The following is a 23,569-nucleotide window of genomic DNA, read 5'->3' on the forward strand; positions in this document are numbered from 1 at the left end:
CCGAGCCCTTAAGGAATCAAATAGAGCAGGGGTCAGCAACCTTTTTTACATGGAGTGCCTGTTTGAAATATAGTTGTAACTAGTGTGCCTCAACAATATTCCATGCATCGTAAATATTTTTTCTCATAATCAGGTATTTTTAATGATAATTTTTACATTATTACATCATTATCGTTATTGTTATTATTAACAATATTATTATGATGGTTGTATCAACCCTAAATCTGGGTTGGGGGGGGGGGATGCAATGCAGACAAACAGCTGCATACAGTGCGACCATTTCACTCACATTTGCTTATTAATTTTTGGACACATCACACACCATCGGTGTGTGTACTGTACGTGGGCTGTCATAGCTCCACCTACAGGCCTAATGGAGAACACCAGGAGAACACCAGGATGTGAATGGAGGGTGAATGTGAGGTATATCGTGTAAATAAGTTTTGATTGATCGCAAGACTACACTGTAAAATATATATAATAATAAATTACCAGAACTTAAAAATATTGAGTTCAGTTACTATGCATTAAGGTTTTCAGTTTTCAATCCATAATAATCCAGAAAAAAAGTACACAACCACATTATTTCAACCTAATAAAACTATGTTTATTGTCATTGTTTTAAGAACACAAGTTGACTTGGTAATACTCACATTTTGAGTAAAAAATATGGCTTTTAACATGTGCAATGTTCAATGAAATAGAAAAATAAATAATAAAATTAGTTGATTAATCCCACTGGTCACAATGGTGACCGTAATAATGTTTTTGTTATAAGGCTCTGCAAATGTTACTGAATGATGTAGCAATGTATTTCCAGCTAAATAGAAATAATAAACAAATAAAGGGTCTCAATTAAATATGTGGTAGTAAAAAGAACCTGTGGGAGGATTTCAACAAGATAAATGCGACAACAGTGCAAAATATTTCACTATAATATTTCAAAGCAAAAAAAAAAAAAAAAAAAAGAAGAAAAGTTTTTTTTTTTTTTTTTTTTTTACTGCTGCCCCCTGTGCCTATGTAAATGCCCCCGCGTGCCTATGCAGGCACGCGTGCCTAAGGTTGCCTACCCCTGAAATAGAGTCTGCCATGGCTACATGCTAACGCTAACATTATTGCGCAACTGTAGGAAAACCCTGGCAGCGATAAGGGAATCGAAAGTCACGGGAGCCACACGGTTCCAGGCATCGGCCAATTAGGAACCGGTTCCCATCCCTACACGTAGTGCAGTTCATCACTTAAATATATGTGCATTATGACTGGCAAAGGACATAGGGGTGGACGGTATAAACGGTATACGGTATAAACGGTATGAATTTGCTCTACGGTATGGATTTTGACTATACCGTCTAAACCGGTAGTGCAGCTCTAAAATACCAATGACGTCATGTAACCACAGCGCGACTATTTCACTCGCATTTGCCCCTAAAAATAGATAGAATTAGTCATAGATAATAGATATGTGCGAACTGGAAAAAGTTATTTAGGAGGCTTCGCGCAGTGGGCGTGCCAGCCCCTACCGCACGCATGTAAACACGGATCTAGTAGTCTAGTGGGACGGGACACGGGAGCTCAGCTGTCGGCGGCGTCTCCCTGAGCTAACGTTAGCTTAGCTACCGTTACAAAATGACCCAGTCAACTATTCACTTTTAGTTTAATACATGATGAGGCATTGTCTAACCGAACGGTATCTAGTCGGCCAGCTACCGATAGCTCCTGACATCAACAAACGCTCCACAAAGTCTAGTAGAGAGAGACGTGTGTGTGCTACCTGTTAGCCGTTAGCTCACGTTAACGCAAGTTAGTTCACCGTTCAAAACGAAATGTCCCATTGAACTAAATAATTCACTGAGGCGTTGTATTAACGTTATATATCCGGCTTAGCCGGATAGCTCCTGATATCAATGTCTTATAACACTGATTCGATGCGTATTCGAGCTGAGGGCTTGCTAACGTTATTCCAATATAATAGGGTCCAGGTGCAGCGCCGGAGAATCCTGGCCGTAGCTCTGCTCGAGGCTACTCGAGTATAGGTCCAGGTGCAGCTCCGGGGAATCCTGGCCGTAGCTGGAGGCTACTAGAGTACACACAGACAGTGGAGCTTGTTGCGTGGTGGCGATGTCTCGCAGATAATACAAGTACAAGTCTAATTATATAATATATATATTTTATAAAAAAAAAAAAAAAATTATATAAAATAATTTTTTTTTTTTATCAAAAACGATGATACCGTGATATATACCGTTACCGTCTATGCTTCAAATTATACCGTGATATAAATTTTAGACCATACCGTCCACCCCTAAAAGGACATGAATCTTGCATACAGGGCCCACAAAATTTATTAGCGATCTGAAATCATATTGCATCACGCAAGCCTACCGTTGGAGATCCAGGGACCTCCGGCGCTCAGATGTGAAAAAAGCGCCCCCTATCGTCTCCCAGATGGTAAATCACCCTTTTGGAATGGACTCAATGAAAGTGAATGGGAGAACGGATTTCTGACTCCACATTTTACTTCTCACTGATGCAGCCGGGGTCTACCAGAGTTCATTCTGGAGCCTCTGAGCCGCACGGATCATGTGTTATACTGTACACACGATGGATCAATACAGTTATAGATTTTTTCGAATGGCGATCGGAAATTGGAATAAACCTAAAAAACCTAAAAAAAAAGATTCCGAGAAATCTTGTGAGTGGCTTTCAACGTAACTATCGTAAACACGAGATTAGCCGTGAGTGGCACTCAAAGTGTTAAGAATGGTAAAGGATCACAAGTGTGTTTTTGATTTGTTGTAAACAAAGACAGAAAATAAACTTCATTCATTCAATTAATAAACTGTATGCCTCACTGTCACTGTGTGGAAGAGACTGGGATCATTCTTTTGTGCAAGGCAACATCAGGCTTGACTTAAAACATTACTTTCCTAACTTAGTGAAACTAAATGTAACAAATTAATTAACACATAGATATAAATGTACTGAATGGTTATTTCTTATTTAATTTATTATAATTTTTTTTAATTTTTTTTATCCGATATTATAATAATTTTTTACCGATACCCGATCCAGCTATTTTACTGATATCGGCGGCCGATACCGATACCAATATCGGATCGGTGCATCCCTAACACAGACAGTGGAGCAGTCGGACATGCAGACAGAGACGCTGCTTGCAGTTGAGATAACGGAGAATTTTGACTCATTGCGTTGTGGCGATGTCTCGCAGATAATACATATGAAAAGTATAATTTGCTCAGAGTCCAGAGACAGTTGTGGTTCGGTCCGGATCTGGACAGGAGTCCGGACTTTGAGAATGCCTGTGTTAGACCTACAGTATAATACTGCCAGCTGCTATAACAAAACCAAAAACGATCGGTATCAGCAGTGTATCGGCCGATATGGCTCATAGACGATCGATGATCGGTATCGGTGGCAAAAAACGTGATCGGGGCATGCAAATCTGTTTAAATTTGTCATACAATGTTTTTTTTTATTGAGAAAGTGTGTAAATCACTAATAGAACAAAAACAACAAACTGTGTGTGTGCAGGGAACAAAATAAGTACCGGACAACCGCCAATGGCGGGCAGATTTAAGGTTTGGCGAGTAACAATGAGAGGTCTGCCCACCTGGCGTGTAACAAAATAGTTCATATCGATACTCTTATTTTGACAATCCTGTGCGGGTCTCATTTCCGCCCCAAGCGCAGCTCCAGCTATAATATCTATGGCTCCGGCAGCTAACAATGTTTGGTTCATATTGATACTCTTATTTTGAAAATCCCCACGGGCCGTGGCAACTCGACGAGTCATATCCGCCCAGTCCGTGCTGTCTGCATTAACACTTTGAATGCCCAACCCGAGATATTTCAGGTTTACCCCCCGCGGGTTGAATGCCCATAACGAGAATATTCGTTTTTTCTCGTTTAATTTTTTTTATTAGCGATCTGAATTCATATTTCATCAACCGAGTCTACCTTTGGTAAATCAGCCACCCCAGGCGCTCAGATGTGAAAAAAGCGCCCCCTATCGTCTCCCAGATGGTAATTCACCCTTTTGGATTGGACTCAATGAAAATGCATGGGGGAAAAAAACCCGGACTCCACATTTTACTTCTCACGCATGTAACCGGGGCCGATCAGCTTCATGCTGGACCTTCAGCACAGCGTGTATACGCTGTTTTACAGTATACGCGTGGGATCAATAAAATTATCGGTTTTTGGAATGGTCGATCAGGAATTGGAATACAGGCATTCTTTTTTTTTCTTCTTGAAAACGAGGGCTTTTCAAAATGCTATCAAACGGAAATGAACCGATAAAAAAACAATCCGCTTCGACAATGTTGACTGGAAATGGGTCATTGATAATGCGACGGGCAGATTAGACACATAGCCATAATTTAAAACATAGATTTGGCGATATTAACGTTAACATTGAAGTGGTTGCTGGGCATTCAAGGGGGTAAAAAGGAAAACACGGCCGGCTCTGAAAGTATTAAGCAGAGCAGGGCTACACAGCAGTGCGCCTATTTTGCGACCCGAAATAAGTCTGTGGTGTTTTTTTTCTTCTCACAACGGGTTAAATGCATCTAACATGCTTTGCATCGTCGCCATTCCTTTATGCCCACATCGCCCGAAATTAACGTTACGTTAGTGTAAGCTAACAAGCAAATCCTGATCAGAGGCAGAGCCATAGAGAACAGCAGAAAGTGGGGACTGATGAAAGGGAAATGGGGGGGGGGGGGGGGGGGGGGGCACTCTCCCTTTCTCTGTGTGTGTGTGCGTGCGTTTGGAAAGACGATGAAGTCACTAGTCAGGACTCAGGACAGGAGTATATTATAGTAAACTGAGGATTACTGAGGATGGACAGATAATGTTGATATTCAAATATAAAAAAGTTTCGAGAGGAGTGGAAGTTTGAAGACAGACTAGACTACAATATGATGCGGGGGTCGTGAGTTGAAACAGTGTGTGTGTGTGTGTGTGTGTCCCGACCCCACTTTTTTTTTTTTTTTTATTATTATCTTTTCCCCCTTCCTTTTTCCGATTTTTCTCCCATCCCACTGTTAGTCGTTATGCCAATTCCCAACCCCCTTCCTGGTTGTTGCGCACCACCCCCCCCCCCCCCCCCCCCCCCCTACTGTTGGTCCAAGAGGCCAGAGACTGTCACATGCTATCCTCCGACGCATGTGCAGCCAGCCGGCAGCCAGCCTGGCAGCGCAGATTCTCACTGGGAGAGTGTAACGTGTGGAAGGTCGCACTACCTCTCTCCAGATACTACCCTCCAGGGAACAAAATAAGTACCAGCCAACCGCCAATGGCTGGTAAAAAATCTGCCTGGCTGGTAGTTTTTAAAATCAAAAAGTTAAGTTTGTTCCCTGAGAGCAGAGCTACACAGCAGTGCGCCTATTTTGCGAGCCGAAATAAGTCTGTGGTTTTTTCTTCTTCTCACAACGGGTCAAATGCATCTAACATGCATTGCATCGTCGCCATTCCTTTATGCCCACATCGCCCGAAATGAACGTTATGTTAGCGTAAGCTAACAAGCTGATCCTGATCAGCGGCAGAGCCATAGAGAACAGCAGACAGTGTGGACTGGGGAAAGGGAAATGGGGGGGGGGCACTCTCCCTTTCTCTGTGTGTGTGCGTGCGTTTGGAAAGACGATGAAGTCACTAGTCAGGACTCAGGAGAGGAGTATATTGTAGTAAACTGAGGATTACTGAGGATGCACAGATAATGTTGATATTCAAATATAAAAAGGTTTCGAGAGGAGTGGAAGTTTGAAGACAGACTAGACTACAATATGATGCAGGGGTGGTGAGTTGAAACAGTGTGTGTGTCCCCGACCCCACTTCTATGTTTCAATAAATTATTTGCATTTAAAACTATTAACGCTGACTCATTCCTTCAGTCCACTCAAAATTATTAGGGGTGCACGATATATCGGTCGGGTATCGGTATCGGCCGATAAGTGCCTTGTTGACTGCTATCGGCCTATCGGCCGATAAGCTCAAATGTGCCGATAGCAGTCGCCGATAAATAACCATCAATTTTTGTAGCGTCAAAAGGCAAAAAAAAATAAAAAAATCACTCGCGACCTACCTGCACAACGCCCGCCGTCCCCCACACACAAGCTACTGCATCAAAGTTACTTTATGATTAACAAGGCATTCGTTTTGTGGCATTAACGTTATATAGTTAGTGTTACACGGACAATAACATCAGCATATTATTATTACCCATAGCAGCAAGGCATTACTCCGAGTCCGTTCATTAGCTACCGGGAGATGCAAGACTAACGTTACTGGTGAAAATGTGATTTGCGTTGGAATACTCCTTTGCCAACTTGCTGTACTTTGCTTGCAGGTCTGCAGCCATTATTGCTGGATTATGAATAGCCCAAACTTTAGCCAAGGTAACGTTATGGCTAAACCTTTAACAATAGTTAACGCTAGCTTTCGGTTAGCTGTTCAATGCTATTAATAACACAACTCCCCGTCAACACCCTCTCTCGGGAAGATGGCATTTAAGAAAGTATCTGCTGTTAAAATGACACAAACATTTGTTTTGTGGCATTAATGTTATATAGTTAGTGTTACACGTTCAATAACAAGCATATTATTTACCCGAAGATAGCAGTAAACAAGGCATTACTCCGTTAGTCCGTTCATAGCTGAGTTCCATTCCGTTGCTCATTCCGTATCAAACTACCCATTCTGCAATCTGTTAATAAAGTTTTCAACCAGACAAATGTATAGAAAGGCTTTGTTTTATTATAACATTTGTTGCAGTAAAATCATTATGTCTCATTTGGTCATGCTGTGGAGCGCTGGTCGGCGGGCCGGGCAGCTAACGTATTCGCTCTCGCAAACAGAACAATGGCGGCATGCCCGAAAGTAGAAAATGAATAAACGCTTGCCGATTGGTGGTAAGGACAGCAGGAGGTGGGTGCTAGCGGTGTGGCGTAATTGGCCGAATCGATTGTCAATCAAAATGGTTCCATTGCATTGGTTGAAAGCTCTGGTTGAGAGAATAGTATCCCGCTGCAGGCCGCCAGAATGGTTCCATTGCATTGGTTGAAAGCTCTGGTTGAGAAAATAGTATCCCTCTGCAGGCCGCCAGACGATACTGGGAGAGAGATAGTGATACCATAAACATATTTCTTGATGTTTCCTTTTTTTAAGTAAGTAAAGAGGCCTACAAATACAAACATACACATACAAATATACAGTAGTTTCATTAAAAAAGAAAATTTAAAAATTTAAAAAAAATTAAAAAAAAATTACAAATACTTATATACAAATATCGGTATCGGTATCGGCCGATAGTGTTAGTTGAACAATCGGTATCGGTATCGGTGGCCAATTTTCATATCGGTGCATCCCTAAAAATTATGCTAATATTCCTTATGTTGTTTATGATATTAATTGAAAATAGCATATGAGAGTATTATATAGTAATAATAACACATGGCGATATACTAAAAAGCTATTTTAAATTTTTGGCTGGTAAAAAATCTGCCTGGCTGGTAGTTTTTAAAATCTACCAGCCAAATGGCTGGTAAGTCAAAAAGTAAATTTTGTTCCCTGCTACCCTCGCTGTGCAGGCGCCCCGACCGAACTGTAGGGGTCGCTGTCCACAACGCCCAGGACCCACCCACGGCTTTCCACCCCCTAACTCAGCCAAACGAGTTAGTATAGCGATCAGCCCAAGCCAAGGCAATGCTGACTCTCCGGGAGTCGAGACCGCAGCCTCTTGCATTGGTGATGAGCACAATCTCCGCTACGCCACCTGACCGCCTCCGACCCCACTTCTATGTTTCAATAAATTATTTGCATTTAAAACTATTAACGCTGACTCATTCCTTCAGTCGACTCAAAATTATGCTAATATTCCTTATGTTGTTTATGATATTAATTGAAAATAGCATATGAGAGTATTATATAGTAATAACACATGGCGATATACTAAAAAGCAATTTATAATTTTTGGCTGGTAAAAAATCTGCCTGGCTGGTAGTTTTTCAAATCTACCAGCCAAATGGCTGGTAAGTCAAAAAGTTTATTTTGTTCCCTGCACTGTGTGTGTGCTTGTAGTACTCCTCCATCACACACACACACCATTGCATTAACCCATTCTCCGCCAATCACGTGTTAAGGCGGGTTTCTCCGCCATGCGTTGTCTGCCAATAACTCCGTAAGGCGTTTTTTAGATCAATATTTCATATTTTCGTCATGGTATTCATATTTCACCCACGGAGTCTTGGGAGATGCTGTCTGAGCCATCACAACTCTGCAACGCTTCAATACCGCCACCTTGCCAAACTGGAAGTGCCCATTGTAGCTCGGTCCGTCCCCTATTTTCGTCCGGCCACTCGCTTATCGTCCCGCGGCTCAATACAGACACCGTCGATATGGATCTTTGCCATAACTCAATAATCAACATGATTTGGACGTGTATTAGTAATATACAAACCGGAAATGGATCGCATCGATCAACATCCCATAATTGGGATCTGTTTGCTCCACTCTCATCGCCCAACGCTACGAGGAGACTGGGGTGAGTTTCAGCGTTTTTCTTTACCATTTTCGATACAAACTGCTCTGATCAATATATCACCCATACTACATAAATCATTTAACGTTGGCCATTGAATTATAAACGACCCCCCCCCCCCCCCCCCTCCGTTCACCCGCAGATGACCAGTCATGACGTTTAGGACCATGTACAGTTGACATTTTTAATATAACGTTGATCGTATCAAACTGCATTTGATCATCTAATATATGCATTTATGCCTATATCTCACGTTCTATGAAATACTGCAGAAAACGATAAAAACATATTTATACTCTAGACGGTATTTTAGTATGAATGTGTGAATGAAAAAGTAAAACGTTCCTACATCCTGAACGATAGATAATTGATGTTGAATGGGCCATAGTAATGTCAATTTAGCAATACAATTTAAAAAGTTATAGCCCTGCAAAGAAGGTGAACATCTCCATAGACAAATAGCGCTGGCAGAGGATGATTTAGGATGATCAAAGTGGTGGCAGAGAATGGGTTAATCAGGAGTACAAGGAACTCTGCATACCTTTTGTTTCACAAAGAAAAGTGCTTTATAAATCAAATGAAATATTATTATTGTAAATAACCCCATGAAAGGTTTATTATTTTTATGGGTAATTACCTGCTTCATATGTGTGAAGTTACTGGTTTCAGTGTGTGCCTAAAGTGATCAATGTGTTTGGCGGTTTATAGAGATCTATGCCAATTAATGTTTATGTATCAACGTTAGCCAACAATAAACATGGAAACAATATCTGATCAAAACAATAAACATGGAAAACGTGAAATTGCCACTATGCAAACGTTAGGTTTACTGTGACCGCTCCCTCACCTCGACATGGTCCATGGTAATTGAACGGTAACTTAATACAATGTATTGAGCGATGATTGTCATTATTACTAACGTTAGCAGCGTATAGCTTGTTCAGCTAACGATAGACTAACAAGCTAATTAGCTCTAACGTTAACGGCTTTGCTTAGCTTTGATAACGTTGCTCCCACACACAATCCGATCCCGAATGAGTGTGTCTCTTAACACATTCGCGGCCAAGCATAAAGGGCCAACCACGTATATATACGTGGTAAACTTGTTTTTGCTTTTATTGCATTTTAATAACCTACTCAATGTCACCGAGCGGCACTGCAGATTCGGAAAAGTGCATTACCGACCAGATCCTCATAGGGGCGCTGTCTCGATAATGCAGTGTTCCCTGTGGCAGAACGGATGACGTTTTTTTTCATCCTGCAGTGAATTTTCCTGTTAGCCTGAAGCTATGCCTGTAGCATGTAGCCTGGAATACTTTTTGGGACGCTGAATTCAGTATGCAGTAAAGGAATATAGCATCAGCCAATGGACATATCGATCTACCAGATGGCGATCGATAACTGGGAAATCCTTTTTGGGATCCAACCGGCCCACGGTAAGAGCTTTTTCACGTAAATTTCATGCTAATCAGGCCTTGCTTTGATAGCCAACCAGCCGATCAGCGAATGAGGCTACTGAGGCTAATGCCGTTATTGGTAATCAATAATCAGAAACGACGTCCCCCGCCCCCCCCCCTTTCATGCATTCAGGGTGGACCATGATACCGAACATATGCATTTAGATTTTTAGCTCTAGCTTGTGTATAGCCGAAACGCCATTTGATTTAATGTTATTAGCTTAGCGCCCTGTATCTCGCCTTCCAGGAAATACCCCAGACCAATCCCATATAACGCTTATATTCACAACGCTATAAAATGGGAACGTATTGATGATTTTTTTTTAATTTAAGGCATATTGAAGGGTGGTTTATAGTGTCAATTGACAATGGTTGTTTGTTATGATAAGCTGGCCTTATAGAGTGAGATTAGATGGATCCCAGTGGCCCCGAAAGTGTTAACTTATTCAGTACCACCTATTAGTCTTGGCTTTGTAGCTAACGTGCCATGTTTCCATAACATATTTTCACTGTGCGTCACTATGTTTGGAGAGCTATATCTATATTCTATATTATAGCTATGGGGACAATACTATGGTCATTTGACAGTGACTTTCTTCCGTCCAAGATGCAAAAAAAGAGGGTGAATATAAGTATAATTTCAGAGTGATCCGGGATCATTCCTGGGAAGCGAGTTATAGGGCGCAACGTGAATTCTACTATAAACGTTGGAGTTTCTTGCCTGGACATGCTACTATTTCCAAATCAAATGTATATAATAGGTATTATGTTTCATCATGAATGCATGAAAGGGGGGGGGGGTGTCGTTTTTTATGCTTTGATGGCCAGTAACGGCATTCGTGTTGAACAGTACAGAAACAGTATCAGGCCATGCTAAATTAATTGTTTGGTTCCGGTTGCCGACCGACCCTGCCGATTTAGGTGCGACCCAAATGTATTTTATGAGTAAAAAAAAAAATTATGATTTTAACAATAAAGTTTAGTTAAATCTTAGTAAAAAAGTGCAGTCCATGTCAATAATGAGAATATATAAAAAGCAAGTATTTCACAATATTTGCACAGCTCTCTGACGTCAGGATATTTAGTGAGTACTATTTAGGGGTGGCATTTTTAATACTACTAGCTTTGTACATTGTACTTTTGTAGTACAGTGTCTTTGTATTTTAACCTTTAGTATTATGGATATTAAACATGCTGGCAGAGTACATGCATCCATGTTGTTGTGAACATTTTAAGTAAATAAAATAATTCCCTATCCATAGTCGCTGTGGGATTTTTTTTTTTATAAAAAATTTAATAAATTCCCTACCTACCCATGGTCTTAACTCATTCCGGGCCAACCACGAGTATAGTCGGGTTAACTTGCCATAGCTTCCGTGCCATAAATCACGAGTATAGTCGGGTTTTAATGGTTATTTATTTTATTAGCGATATCCATTTATTTTCATCCATCCAACCTGATGTTATCGTTGGGAATGGGTCTGAGCTTGCAAAAGGGCAAATACCGCCGCCTATTGTCTCCCGGATGGTATTGCACATCATTGGATTGGATTGGCTGGGACTGTGCATCAAAAAAATAAGTCCGGTCCAGGTTTTACTTCTCGGGCATGCAGCTGGATACCATTGCATTGAGTCCCCCCACTGGGAGCATCGTGGATCATTGTGTTTTGGACTATAACGTTGGATCAATGGACGCAATCGATATTTGGAATGGCGATCAGGAATTGGATTAATATTTTTGCATGACATTTTTTTTGCAGATGTGAGGTAAGGCCTTTATGTTACGAATCTTGGGGTAATCAGATGTTCCTATCACCGCCATCGGAGCGTGTGTGTGTGTGTGCGTGCCGTTAGCGCCGACCAAAGTACTTAGAAGCGATTTTTCAGACCCCGCTTCTCTTCGTACATGAGGACACATATACTATAGATAATCTAGTGTTTATTTGAAAACGATTCATAAATCAGCCGAAAAATGACAATGTGTTACTGTTTTGTGTATTCCACTAAAGGGCTATTATCGCGGATTTCTCTGGAATTACTAGAAATCTCAAACTATACTCTTATTCAAAACGGTATAAAACGGAAATGTACAGATGAAAAAACAATCTGCTTCATACATGTTGACTGCAAGCAAGTCATTGATAAGCGACGGGTGTATTAGACCCATAGCCATAATTTAAGATATAGTTTAAGCGTTCGCAAATATCCCCATCCTCCCATTGACTAAAGCGCTGGCACGGAAAGGGCCATCAGCAGAGGGCGCTCTTGGCCCGGAATGAGTTAACTGACAACCAACAGGAACCAAACAATTTATTTTGTTAGGCCTCAGCTGGATGGATATGAAAACATTGTTGGATCAAGCTGAAATTGATGTCAGATAGTCCTTACCTGTGGTCAGGGGTATTCCAAAAAGAATATTCCAATTGTCTGATCGCGATTTCCAGTATTGGTGTCCATCTGGTCCCGGACATAATTTGGCACAACTTATGGATCGAGTGTGCCAGACAGGGTTTCCATTAGAAAAAATTGTTGCCGGCCTCAGTGTCCAGTAGATTTCAATCTACCGGTCAAATGAGAGACATTCCGGTCAGAGTTTATTGAGCTTAAAAACAATTGATAGGCAGGCTATATAAAGAATGACATCCTCAAGGCATGTAGATTTATAATATTTTAACTTAAAACTAGGCTACTTTTGCATATACAGTCATTATATTCCAAATAAAATAAGTCCAGAGACTCCGTGCTGCTGCTGACTTTAAATCAAATAGGTGTCTGTGGGCAGTTGGCCCGACATTAATAAACAGCAGTCTGTTATAATCACATTTTTATGAGCTAACGAATTCCGTTATATTGGACATTTGTATTAATTATATCAAGCGAAGAACTGAGAAATTTGGCAGAGAGAGACGGCAACATTATCGTGGGTTTGCATGATGAATCTCCACCTCCCAACGACTTATTTGCGAGAGTATGCCACTGCAGAGCAGCAGATTCAGCTGTTTTCAGGCCCTATCTGGGGACCGTTCAGCAGCGCCCCCCACCCAACAGCTGAATTGCCAATGGCTGAATTGGAGTATTGCACTGTGCCGGCAAGGCTGGTGGGTTCTGTGGCTCTGCAGCTGCATGCAATCGCAAACCCAGCACTAACCTCTCGCGTTGTCATTATTAGAACTGCTTGGTGAAGCAACGATGAAACAAATGTAATGATTGTTTCGTTCATCGCATAGGCTATTTAATTTTAGTCTATTTTAATACAATTCCAGGGCTGTACGCTAAGCTTTTTCACTAGGGGCACACTTGCCCCTAAATGAGAAATTTAGGGGCAAAAATTTTTTTTAGGGGCACATTTTTAAATAAAAATTTTACCATTATTAAAAAAATATGTTCCTCCTGCCTCATTACTGTGGTCCTTTTATTTAACATTTAAGTGCGTTTTTTTTCAGGTTTGTATCTTTTATAATGAACCAACTGAGAAAGTGTGTAAATCACTAATAGAACAAAAACAACAAACTGTGTGTGTGTGTGCGCGAGCGCTTGTGTAGTGCTCCTTGAATGAGATCATCACAACACACACACACACCATTGCATTAACACTTTAATCGCCATGGGTTAAATTCATAATTTACCATCCCTCGCCAGCTCTATTTGTCTATGGAGAAGTTCCCCTTCTTTGCAGGGCTATAACTTTTTAAATTCTATTGCTAAATTGCCATTATTATGGCCCATTCAATGTCCTATATGTATTGTTCAGGGTGTAGCAACGTTAAACTTTTTCATTCACATATTAATACTAAAATATGGTCTAAAGTATAAGTATGTTTTTATCGTTTTCTGCAGCTTTCTCCAGAACTTGATTTATAGCTCCAAATGCATTATAAAATTATGCATGATGAAATACAGTTTGATAGCGATCTGTGCCAGATAATAAATTTCAACTGGAGGTACTTCTAGAAGTTTCTACGTATCATCTGATGATGACCGGATGGGCGGGGGATCGTTTATAATTCCGTGGGCAGCGTTAGATGATTCATCCAGAGTGGGTCATATTATGTTCATCAGATCAGTTAGTATAGAAGACGTTCGAAAATAACGTTGAAACTCACTGTGGCTTCCTCGCGCCGCTGGCAGATGAGCGTGGAACAGAATTTTTTCTATTATGGGATGGAGAAATGCCCGATCCATTTCCAGGTTGTATAATAGTATATACGTCCAAATCATGTTGTTTTCTCGAGTTATTTGCACCGATCGATGTTCACTGTGTCAATACGGCGTCTCTCTAACGATAGCGAGTGGCCGGACCACATATGGATGAGCACTACCGGTTCAAAGGTTAATTTCCGGCTGGCGATCTGCCGATCGGCCACCAGATGGCGCTCTTGAACCGCTAGAGAGTTGAGTGGAGCTTTGCACTGTGTCTCAGGGCTCCGGAAAGGAAATATGATTTCGATGACAGATTTTTGAAATATTGACATCAAAGACGAGTTACGGCGTCTTCGGCAGAATGAACATGGCTAGGAATGACGTGTAAACTCGTTCCCGGCGATCATAGTGTTAATCAGGAGGACAAGAAACTCTGCATACATTTGTTTCACAATGAAAAGTGCTTTAGAAATCAAATTAATTATTATTATTGTAAATAACCCCATGAAAGGTTTATTATTTGTATGGGTAATTACCTGCTTCATATTTGTGATGTTACTGGTTTCAGTGTGTGCCTAAAGTGATCAATGTGTTGGGCCGTTTATAGAGATCTATGCCAATTAATGTTTATGTATATCCGGGACTTTTTTTTATAAGAATTGAGAGGTATTTGTATATGTGACCTTTATTTTGAAAACAGTGTTGCGACGCAACCTTATTTACATTTGCGCTTTTGACAGTGAAATGTTCAGTCCAACTTAGCTAGAAGGAAAGACTAATAAAAAAGGTTTAATTGACCCGTATGAGGCTCTTACGGTAGGACTTTGTTTATAGAAGTGGAATGTAATACTATGCAAAACGAGAAATAAACAGTGATTTTACCAGCAGTAAAGTTGCAAGCCACTTTCATTTCATATACGGGAACCGACAATTATTAGTATTATCTTATTTGCATATTGTCTCATTATAGATAGATAGATAGATTGATAGATAGATTGATAGATAGATAGATAGATAGATAGATAGATAGATAGATAGATAGATAGATAGATAGATAGATAGATAGATAGATAGATAGATAGATAGATAGATTTATATCACGGTATAATTTGAAGGCAGGCTATATAAAGAATGACATCCTCAAGGCATGTAGATTTATAATATTTTAACTTAAAACTAGGCTACTTTTGCGTATACAGTCATTATATGGAATGTTTAAATGTATGATTTCAGACCATTGTGTGACTACCTGTAACTGTTTTAGTTTTAGTTGATATTTTAAAATTATTTTTAAACGTTTTTAATTTGTTTTACTCTGGTGTTTGAATTTCTGTGAATATTGTTTTTATTATGTACTGTACAATCGTCGTTTCTGTAAATGAGGGAAACCTCAGATGCTTACGATTTTAAATAAAGGTTGAAATGAAATATTCCAAATAAAATAAGTCCCGAGTCGAGACTCCGTGCTGCTCCCAACGAATCCCAATAGTATGCAACTGCAGAGCCGCAGAGCAGGGGCGCTTTCAGGTCCGGTCACAGGCCCGCTCAACAGCGCCCCCCACCCAACGGCTGAATTGCCAATGGCTGAATTGGAGTATTGCACTGTGCAGGCAAAGCTGTCCAGCTCTGCGGCTCTGCAGCTGCATGCTTCTCGCAAAATCCAGCATCCAGCTCCCGCTGCCCAGCCGTCGTTATCAGAACACTACACACATATCATAATGTTCACAGCAAACTGTAGTTGATCACCAGGTATGTTTTATTAACGTAGAATAATTCATATAAGAAAAACGATAGGGAAATCTCTTACCTTTCTCCACTGGTTAAAAATTGAAATTAAAACTTGCTGTGCGCCGTCGCAACGTTGCTACCAGATATAATATTTCACTCGCAACGGCCAAATTAAGGGGCAATTTGTGATCATCTCGTTGCAGTGTACAGCCCTGAATTCAAATAATCGAATTGTGCTTAGAGGGAATTATTTTCACCGGACATTATGACCGGAGAGATTAAATATGTCGGACTTCAACAGATTTTGCCGGTCAAATACCGGTAATTACCGGCTAACGGAAACCCTGGTGCCAGATGCGTTTCGAAGTGGTCGGATGAAGCGACTTACTCGGCTCTGTCTAAATATAACGCCCGGAGACTCAGCAACTTCGGGTCATTGAGAAGCGCTATATAAATTAAATGAATTATTATTATTATTATTTGAGTGTAACACAGAGTTAGATATAAGGTTTCAAAGGCACTGCCATCTGGCAGGATGCGGCCGGTATTGCACTTTGGCAATCTCAAAATCCTTTCCTATGGCAACACCGAGGTCAGTGGATGAATAATGAATAAAAATATTGAATAAAAGAAAAAATGACCAAAACCTGAGATATCTCGGGTCTGGCAGCCAACGCATGGCGAGTTAATTGGCAATCTGGCAATTAAAGAGTTAACTAGGGCCCTATGAAATCCGTTTTTATCTTTTCCTGTTTTCGGATATGAATTTTCCTGTTTTCGGATTTCTCCGTTTAAAATTTTCCTGTTTTCGGATTTCTCTGGTTTTAAATTTTTTTCTTTGGATTTAACAAAAAAAACAATAAAAAATTATGTTTTTAACTAACAGTACATCTGCAAACAGTGCCAGTGTAGTTCAATGTTCAGTGCCAGTTCAGTTATGAGGTTTCTTTTTTTCAATTCAGTTAAAAAAAATTCAAAGAGATGTCCTTTAACACTTTGGATGCCACGCCTCCCTGTCTCAAAACCTTGTTGCGTGCCACCACCAGTGTTGGGCAAGTTACTTTTAAAAATTAACTAGTTACAGTTACTAGTTACTTCTTCCAAAAAGTAACTAAATTACTTACTCAGTTACAAATTATAAAAGTAACTAGTTACTTCAGAAAGTAACTATTGCGTTACTTTCATTTTTTTTTTACATAAACAACATACACAAATCTAAACTATTTTAATGTTGCTGTGGGACAAAGTGAGACTAGCCTCCAATCAAATGCCATGTATGTTGATATTATAATTACTATGTTTATATAGTGGATCATACAAATACAATAGATGTTTTGGAACTTTTGATATGTATTGCCCCTCAACAGGCCACAACTGGGCAACATTAAATTATGCTTGTTAAGCACTATACCAAAAATAAATAACAAATATATACTGATTGATTGAACATTTTAATTAACAGATTGCAGAATGGGTACAGCAGTACGGCTCAATACACACAATTGTTAAGGGGATGCAGATCAGAGAAAGACTTTCGTCTTGTTTACATCAGGGTCCCCCATTTTCAATTCATGACATTTATGACATACACAACATACAGAATCTAATCGAATCATTCTAAACCAGGGGTCTCAAACTCAATTTACCTGGGGGCCGCTGGAGGTAGAGTCTGGGTGAGGCTGGGCCGCATCAAATATTCCACGAAAAAAAGGGTTTAAAGTATTCCAAAAAAAAGTACAACTGATCCAATCTTCTCACAAACAAACTCACTAAAACCTCACAAACACCAGCAACTGAGCATTCTCAGTGGTGTCAGTGGACTCATCCACAGCTATGGAAATGCATGTGCATTTTTTTAACAATAATTCTGCTTGCAGCTTGATATGATTTCATTCCATTTATTTTTGTGGTTCTTAGCACTGAATTCTGAGGAAAGGCTGCATCAAAATAACTGTGGTTTGTTTCATAGTGGCGTTTCATATTGCCACTCTTCACAAGAGCTACCGTTTCTTGGTGCTGGGAGGATGCATGCACGCATATTTTTTAGTCCATGCAGCTTTGAATTGCAGCGATTTTCACTGTCGACTTTTCTTTTACTTTCTTTGAACATGCCACATTTTTCTACTAACTGCCTGCTGGCGAAACTAGGCTACTAGCTACATTTATCTCACGGGGATACAACTGGGAATGAGATTAGACTACCTGTCGATGCGCTGTCAAGACAACATGCATTCCGTGAAGACCCGCCCTACTCTGCTCTGATTCGCAGACTGTGGGTGGGGGGGAGACACGCTGACGGGACGCTGAATGTGATTGGACCAGAGTAGACAGACACACACAGTGGAGCAGTGCTTGCAGAGGAGATGAGTGGAGAATTTGCGCACTAAACAAGGAAGAACATATTGCCCCTCAGCGCAGATATCTGTCTGATGAAAGAAACAGGTTCATTCATAGTAACGCGCCGCATTTATTTGCAGTAACGGTAATGGCGTTATTGAGATTGGAAGAGTAATCCGTTAGATTACTAGTTTTTTTTTTTAACAATATATTTATTGGGTTTTAGTTTGCAAATTACAACATGTATATCAGCAGAGCAGTATTCAGCAAACATTTTCACCCCGTTCTCCCTCCCCTAACCCCACTCCACACAAAATAATAATTAACTTCAAAAACAGGTTCACATAGGAAGGATACAGATTTAAATAAAAAATAAACATAAATAAATAATAATACAACCAAAATGTTTTACACATTAAGTAAAGGGTGTTTCTTGTCGTTTTTACACAATAATAAGAGTTGTCCCACAGTACTCCCCCTAATCCCGTTCTTGTTGAAGCAAGTTCCCAACATTCGTATTATGCTTTAAGAAGTACACAAATGGTCCCCAGGCATTATCAAAAATGTTTTGTTTACGTCTAACAATATACACCATCTTTTCCATTGACATATTTGAAGCCATTTCTTTAATCCACATACCAATTCTTGGTCCATCAACATTTTTCCAATTAAGAGCTATTACACGTTTTGCTTGTAATATGCACATATCTATAAATCTAAACTCTTTGCGTTGTAGATGTGGGGTGGTAGGATATAAACCAAGAATAAAAAGCTTGGGATTCAATGGCAACTTCTTTGATAAGATTTGATCGATCAGATCAATAACATCTTGCCAGAAGGTTTTCACTTTCACACATTCCCATATGCAGTGGAACAGTGTCCCCCTTTCCTCACTACACTTAATACAAGTATCTGGAATATTATCATTAAACTTATGCAATTTAACAGGAGTTATATATGTACGCATCAGCCATTTATATTGTATACGTTTTAGGTTGCTACTGACTGTCTGACTCTGTGCCTCTTTACATGCCGCAGCCACGCTCCATTCTTCTAAAGATATTTCCTCCTCTATGTCTTCGTTCCATTGATTCAGTTTTGATTCAGATGATTCATCTGAACCAGATACAAATAAGTCGTATAGCATTGAAATTATACCTTTACCATAACAGTGTCTAGTGACTGCTACCTCTAAGATGGAAATGTTCGTTAGATTACTAGTTACTGAAAAAACTAATGCCGTTAGTAACGTCATTACTTATAGCGCCGTTATATATCGTATAGCATCGCGTCCCGCTCTGAGCCTTACGAGATACTCATATCTCCTGTGATACCTAATGTATCTCCCACGAACAAAAACACATGCACCCCACCTGTATGGGGCCCCGCCCCTTATGGTGGCCACCGCCCATATAACCATGACCCTGGTCATGAAACACCCTTCCTCTATTTTCGTCCCAGCGTGTTGGATGCGTGCACCATACGAGCTAGCGGAATGAAAAGATTAAGGAAGATTAATAATGTTGGAAGCTTACCGGAGGTTGCTGGCCCCTGGCATCTTCGACGCATGTTTTCGGCGACACGACGGGCCTGTGATGTTCCTCGTTTGATGACTGCACATCGAGGTTCAGCTGTACAAGGCTGGCTGTCGGGCTCAGGTAGGCCCTGTGTCTTCAGGCATGGGTATTAGTGTTAGTAATGCTGGTTTGTGTTGTTAACACAACCTTGTTGTGTGTTGGCGCCAGGGGCAAGATGGTTTGGTGAACGTTCTCTGCAGGGAACGGTTTCCAAGCTGTCTTGGGCGTGCTGCTAAAACATCTAAAGCTATGCTAACATGCTATCGCTACTGCCGCATGCTATCACTACTGCTAATTGCTATGCTGTTTTAATGTCTCCGCCGTGAGATGTTGTCACTCTCCCGCCTCTTGCCCGGTTCATCAATGAAGGTCAGTCGGTAGCTGTTGTGGGGTTTTGAGTTCTATTTACCTTTTTCGGGTAAATGGGTTGACAACGGGGTAGGTCGTGGCTAGGTTCTAGCCAGGTATTACCTTGTGTTCCGGCGGGGTTTGTTGAACGGTGTTCCCATCTGGGTTGGCGTCGGGTAGTGGGGCTATGGGTCCAGCCGACATGGTAAACATGTTGCGTGTCTGTGCACAGGCAATTGTTGTCTTGGGTTCCACATTGCCTGGCGTTAGGCTGCAGTAGTATAAGGGCAGGGCCGCTTGGGAGAAATGTGAGGCCCTGTGCGTTTTTAGACGCGAGGCCCCCCATCTCCTGGGGCGGCCCTGTGTAGGGGGCTATTGTTTCATTTTGTCACTCTGCTATGAGAAGGTCTGTCTTGCTACAGCTTTCTCTCCTCTCAAACCATTCATACTGACGGTCAATCGGTATACTGGGGGAGTAGTGCGGGGGGGGGGGCTTTGTTTACCTTTTTTGGTAAATGGGCTAAACTAGGGCTGGTGTTCTGTTGTGAATATTTTGAATGAAGACGGGTCTGGTCCGTCTGCCCTTAAACTTTGTGTGTATGGGTTTGCTCATTCTACAGTTTTTGTGGTTTAGCTCTTTTATTCATTTAACCTTTTCATGGTCCACACCACAGTGGAGGGTGCTGTTTGCAATCACCACTGGTGCTCCATGTTAACGTCAGTCCTTTGTTTTTGATATATTGAAACAATGCCCCGCCCGGCCGACGCCATGGGTCGGCCTGGCGAGTGGCTGGTGGGCTGTTAAGGCTTGTACCGCCACGGTATGGAATTGGCAACGATTAGAACTGTGTTCGAATTGGTGTTTTTTCTATTACAGAAATGGTGTCTGGTGGAGGGGCCTTGAGGGCCGGCCGACGTCGACACATCGCGCACGGTGTTGGTAAACCACTCCGTCGAGGATGTTGACGTTATTAGCTTTGACCCAGCCGCAAGCTATAACCGCTCAGGGTTCCCCTCTCCGCAGGGGATTTTGGTCTTCTGCTGGAGCGCGGGCGGTATTGTCCTAGGCCCTACACCGCCTCACACCGCGCAGCCAGAAGAAGAGAGAGCACGGCCTCGTCAGCGGCGATGACGGGGCCCTCGACAGGCGGCCATGTTTCCCCCGCCAGTGGTGCCCTGGTTGGAGAATCGACAGGGTATCGCGAGGCCGACAGTCTTGGCGGCCGAGGGATCGGCCATTTTGGGTGATTTCGGTGTTGGTAAACCACTCCGTCGTCATTTTGCCGCGAGCAGCCCGCTCCCCGTTCAATCCTCTCTCTGGTATCCCCAGAAGCGGGGCTCTGAGCGTTCTCCTTTGGCTGCGGGCCGCGAACCTTCATTGAAGCGTATGCGGCCCCATTCTTCGCTTCTCATGGAGACAGGGGCTGACACCCAGTTGATGGCTGAGCCTGGGTCTGTCCGTGAGAATGTTGTGCTGTCAAGCGGCTCCCACACCTTGAACTGTGTTGGTTGAGCCTGGTGTTACGTCTGTCAACTTAAGTGTTGTCAGCAGGGGGGCTCGAAACCTTTTGAGGCACACAGTGCGGGCTTCCCCGGCCTCGCCTTCGCCAGGCCAGGTATCATGTTGGTGCTCCCACTCCTGGAATATTGGCAAGTGGTCGCAGCTCACATGGTTTGGGGTGGTAGTGATATCACTGCAGGGCTACGGTGTGTAGGAACCCGTGGGGGCCTTACACCTTGCATGTCCGGCTGCAGAACGACTCCTTCAGCATGTTCTGGAGGGGTGTTCAGTGGGGGGGCTTTTTTGATCGGATGCCCCCCGTATCAGACAGGCCCTTTTTCTGTCGGGGTTCCCCCTTGGGTGCGATTGCCTCGTGGGTGGTGTCAGGGTCAGGTGTTCCGACACGGAACGCACTCCTCGCACGATTCCAGGGTTGTCTTCGCACAGCGGGGGGGACCGGGCCAACTATCTACAGTTCCTGGCGGACCTGCGCCACGTGACGGCGGGTGCGTTGGGAGTGTCGTCACATATGACTACGGCAGTACCATATGTCGAGGTAGATGGAGAGAATGGTGAGGCGGGGACTTGTGTTTACACAACCCCACCCGTTTTCAGGTTTGGTACAGACCCTGTTGTCGGGGTCTCCAGCAGGGACAGCTCTGGTCGGCGAGATCCAATCTCTGTGGACGAAGCAAGCCATCGTCGTGGCGTTCTCCTCCCGGTGTTCTCTGCCCGAGAAGTCGGGAGGGAGGGGTGTAAGACCCAGGCTGGACCTGTCCCATGGGAAGGTTCAGCATTTTTTGGATCGTCTCCTACCTGTTGAACACTGTCAGGTGGGGGTCTGGTTCTCCTCCATAGACCTGTAGGATGCGTATGCGCATCCCCGATCTTCCATCCTAGGGCTTACCTACGCTTCCTTTGCAGGGTTAGCGTATGAGTACCAGAGGCTGCCGTTCGGTTTTCTCTGGCTCCCCGCATCTTCACCAAGTGCGTGGAGGCCGCACTGGGGCCTCTGCGTCATCCGGGGTTACGGAGTGTTCTGCCCTGATGACGTTCTGGTCCTTCGCGGTCAAGGTGGATCGTCAGGTCTCGTACCAGGCAGGTCTCTACCAGCCTGGGGTTGCTGTACACTGGATGTAGAGTATTCCTCTTCCCAGTCAACGGTTGGAGGGCTATGGGCATCCATCTCGGAGCGTGTTGTCAACACGCTCGGGAGGTTCCGTCCTAGGACGGTTACGGCGCTGTCTCACGTCGCGTTTTCACCGACGCCTCCCTCGCTGGTGATGCGTCGGGCCAACGCAGTAGGGGGCAGCTGGCAAACCATGCTGCCCGGTCTGCGCTACGTTCAATGTGTTGGTGTTGAAAGCGGTCCTTCTGGTCCACAAATGGTGTTGATCAGGACGGACGATACGACGTCAGTGTCGTGTATCGACAGACAGGGAGGAGTACGCTCCCCCTGTCTGCACCAGGCGGCGGGCGGCTGGCTATGGGCGTCCTCCATCTGCGCGGCCTAAGGGCTCCCCACATCCCCGGCAGGGAGAATGTGGGTGCAGGTGTACTGTCGCGGGGCGGCCCTCATCCTGACGGGTGAGGATTGCGTCTGGACATGGCCAGGCAGGTCTGGGACCGATGCCGTGCCGCCAGGGATTCTTCCCCATACATCTGTTAGGTCAGTTGTTGGGACGGGTACGTTGAGGGGCGCAGGTTCTTGATCCTGATGGTGTTACCATCTGGACTGCACATGCTCCCTCCACTGTCGCGCTTACGCGGGCAGATGACGTATGTTCCAAGTGTGGTGTAAGGCGGGGGGCCTGGACTCAGTCTCCTGCCCCCTGGTTGCTGTCCTTAGTTACCTCCAGTCTCTCCTTGATAGACTGTCGGCTTCGACGGTGAGGGTATATGCAGCAGCTATATCCTCCTATCA

This window comes from Notolepis coatsorum (genome assembly GCF_963971535.1).
Source record: "Notolepis coatsorum genome assembly, chromosome: 18".
In the NCBI taxonomy this organism is placed as follows: Eukaryota; Metazoa; Chordata; class Actinopteri; order Aulopiformes; family Paralepididae; genus Notolepis; species Notolepis coatsorum.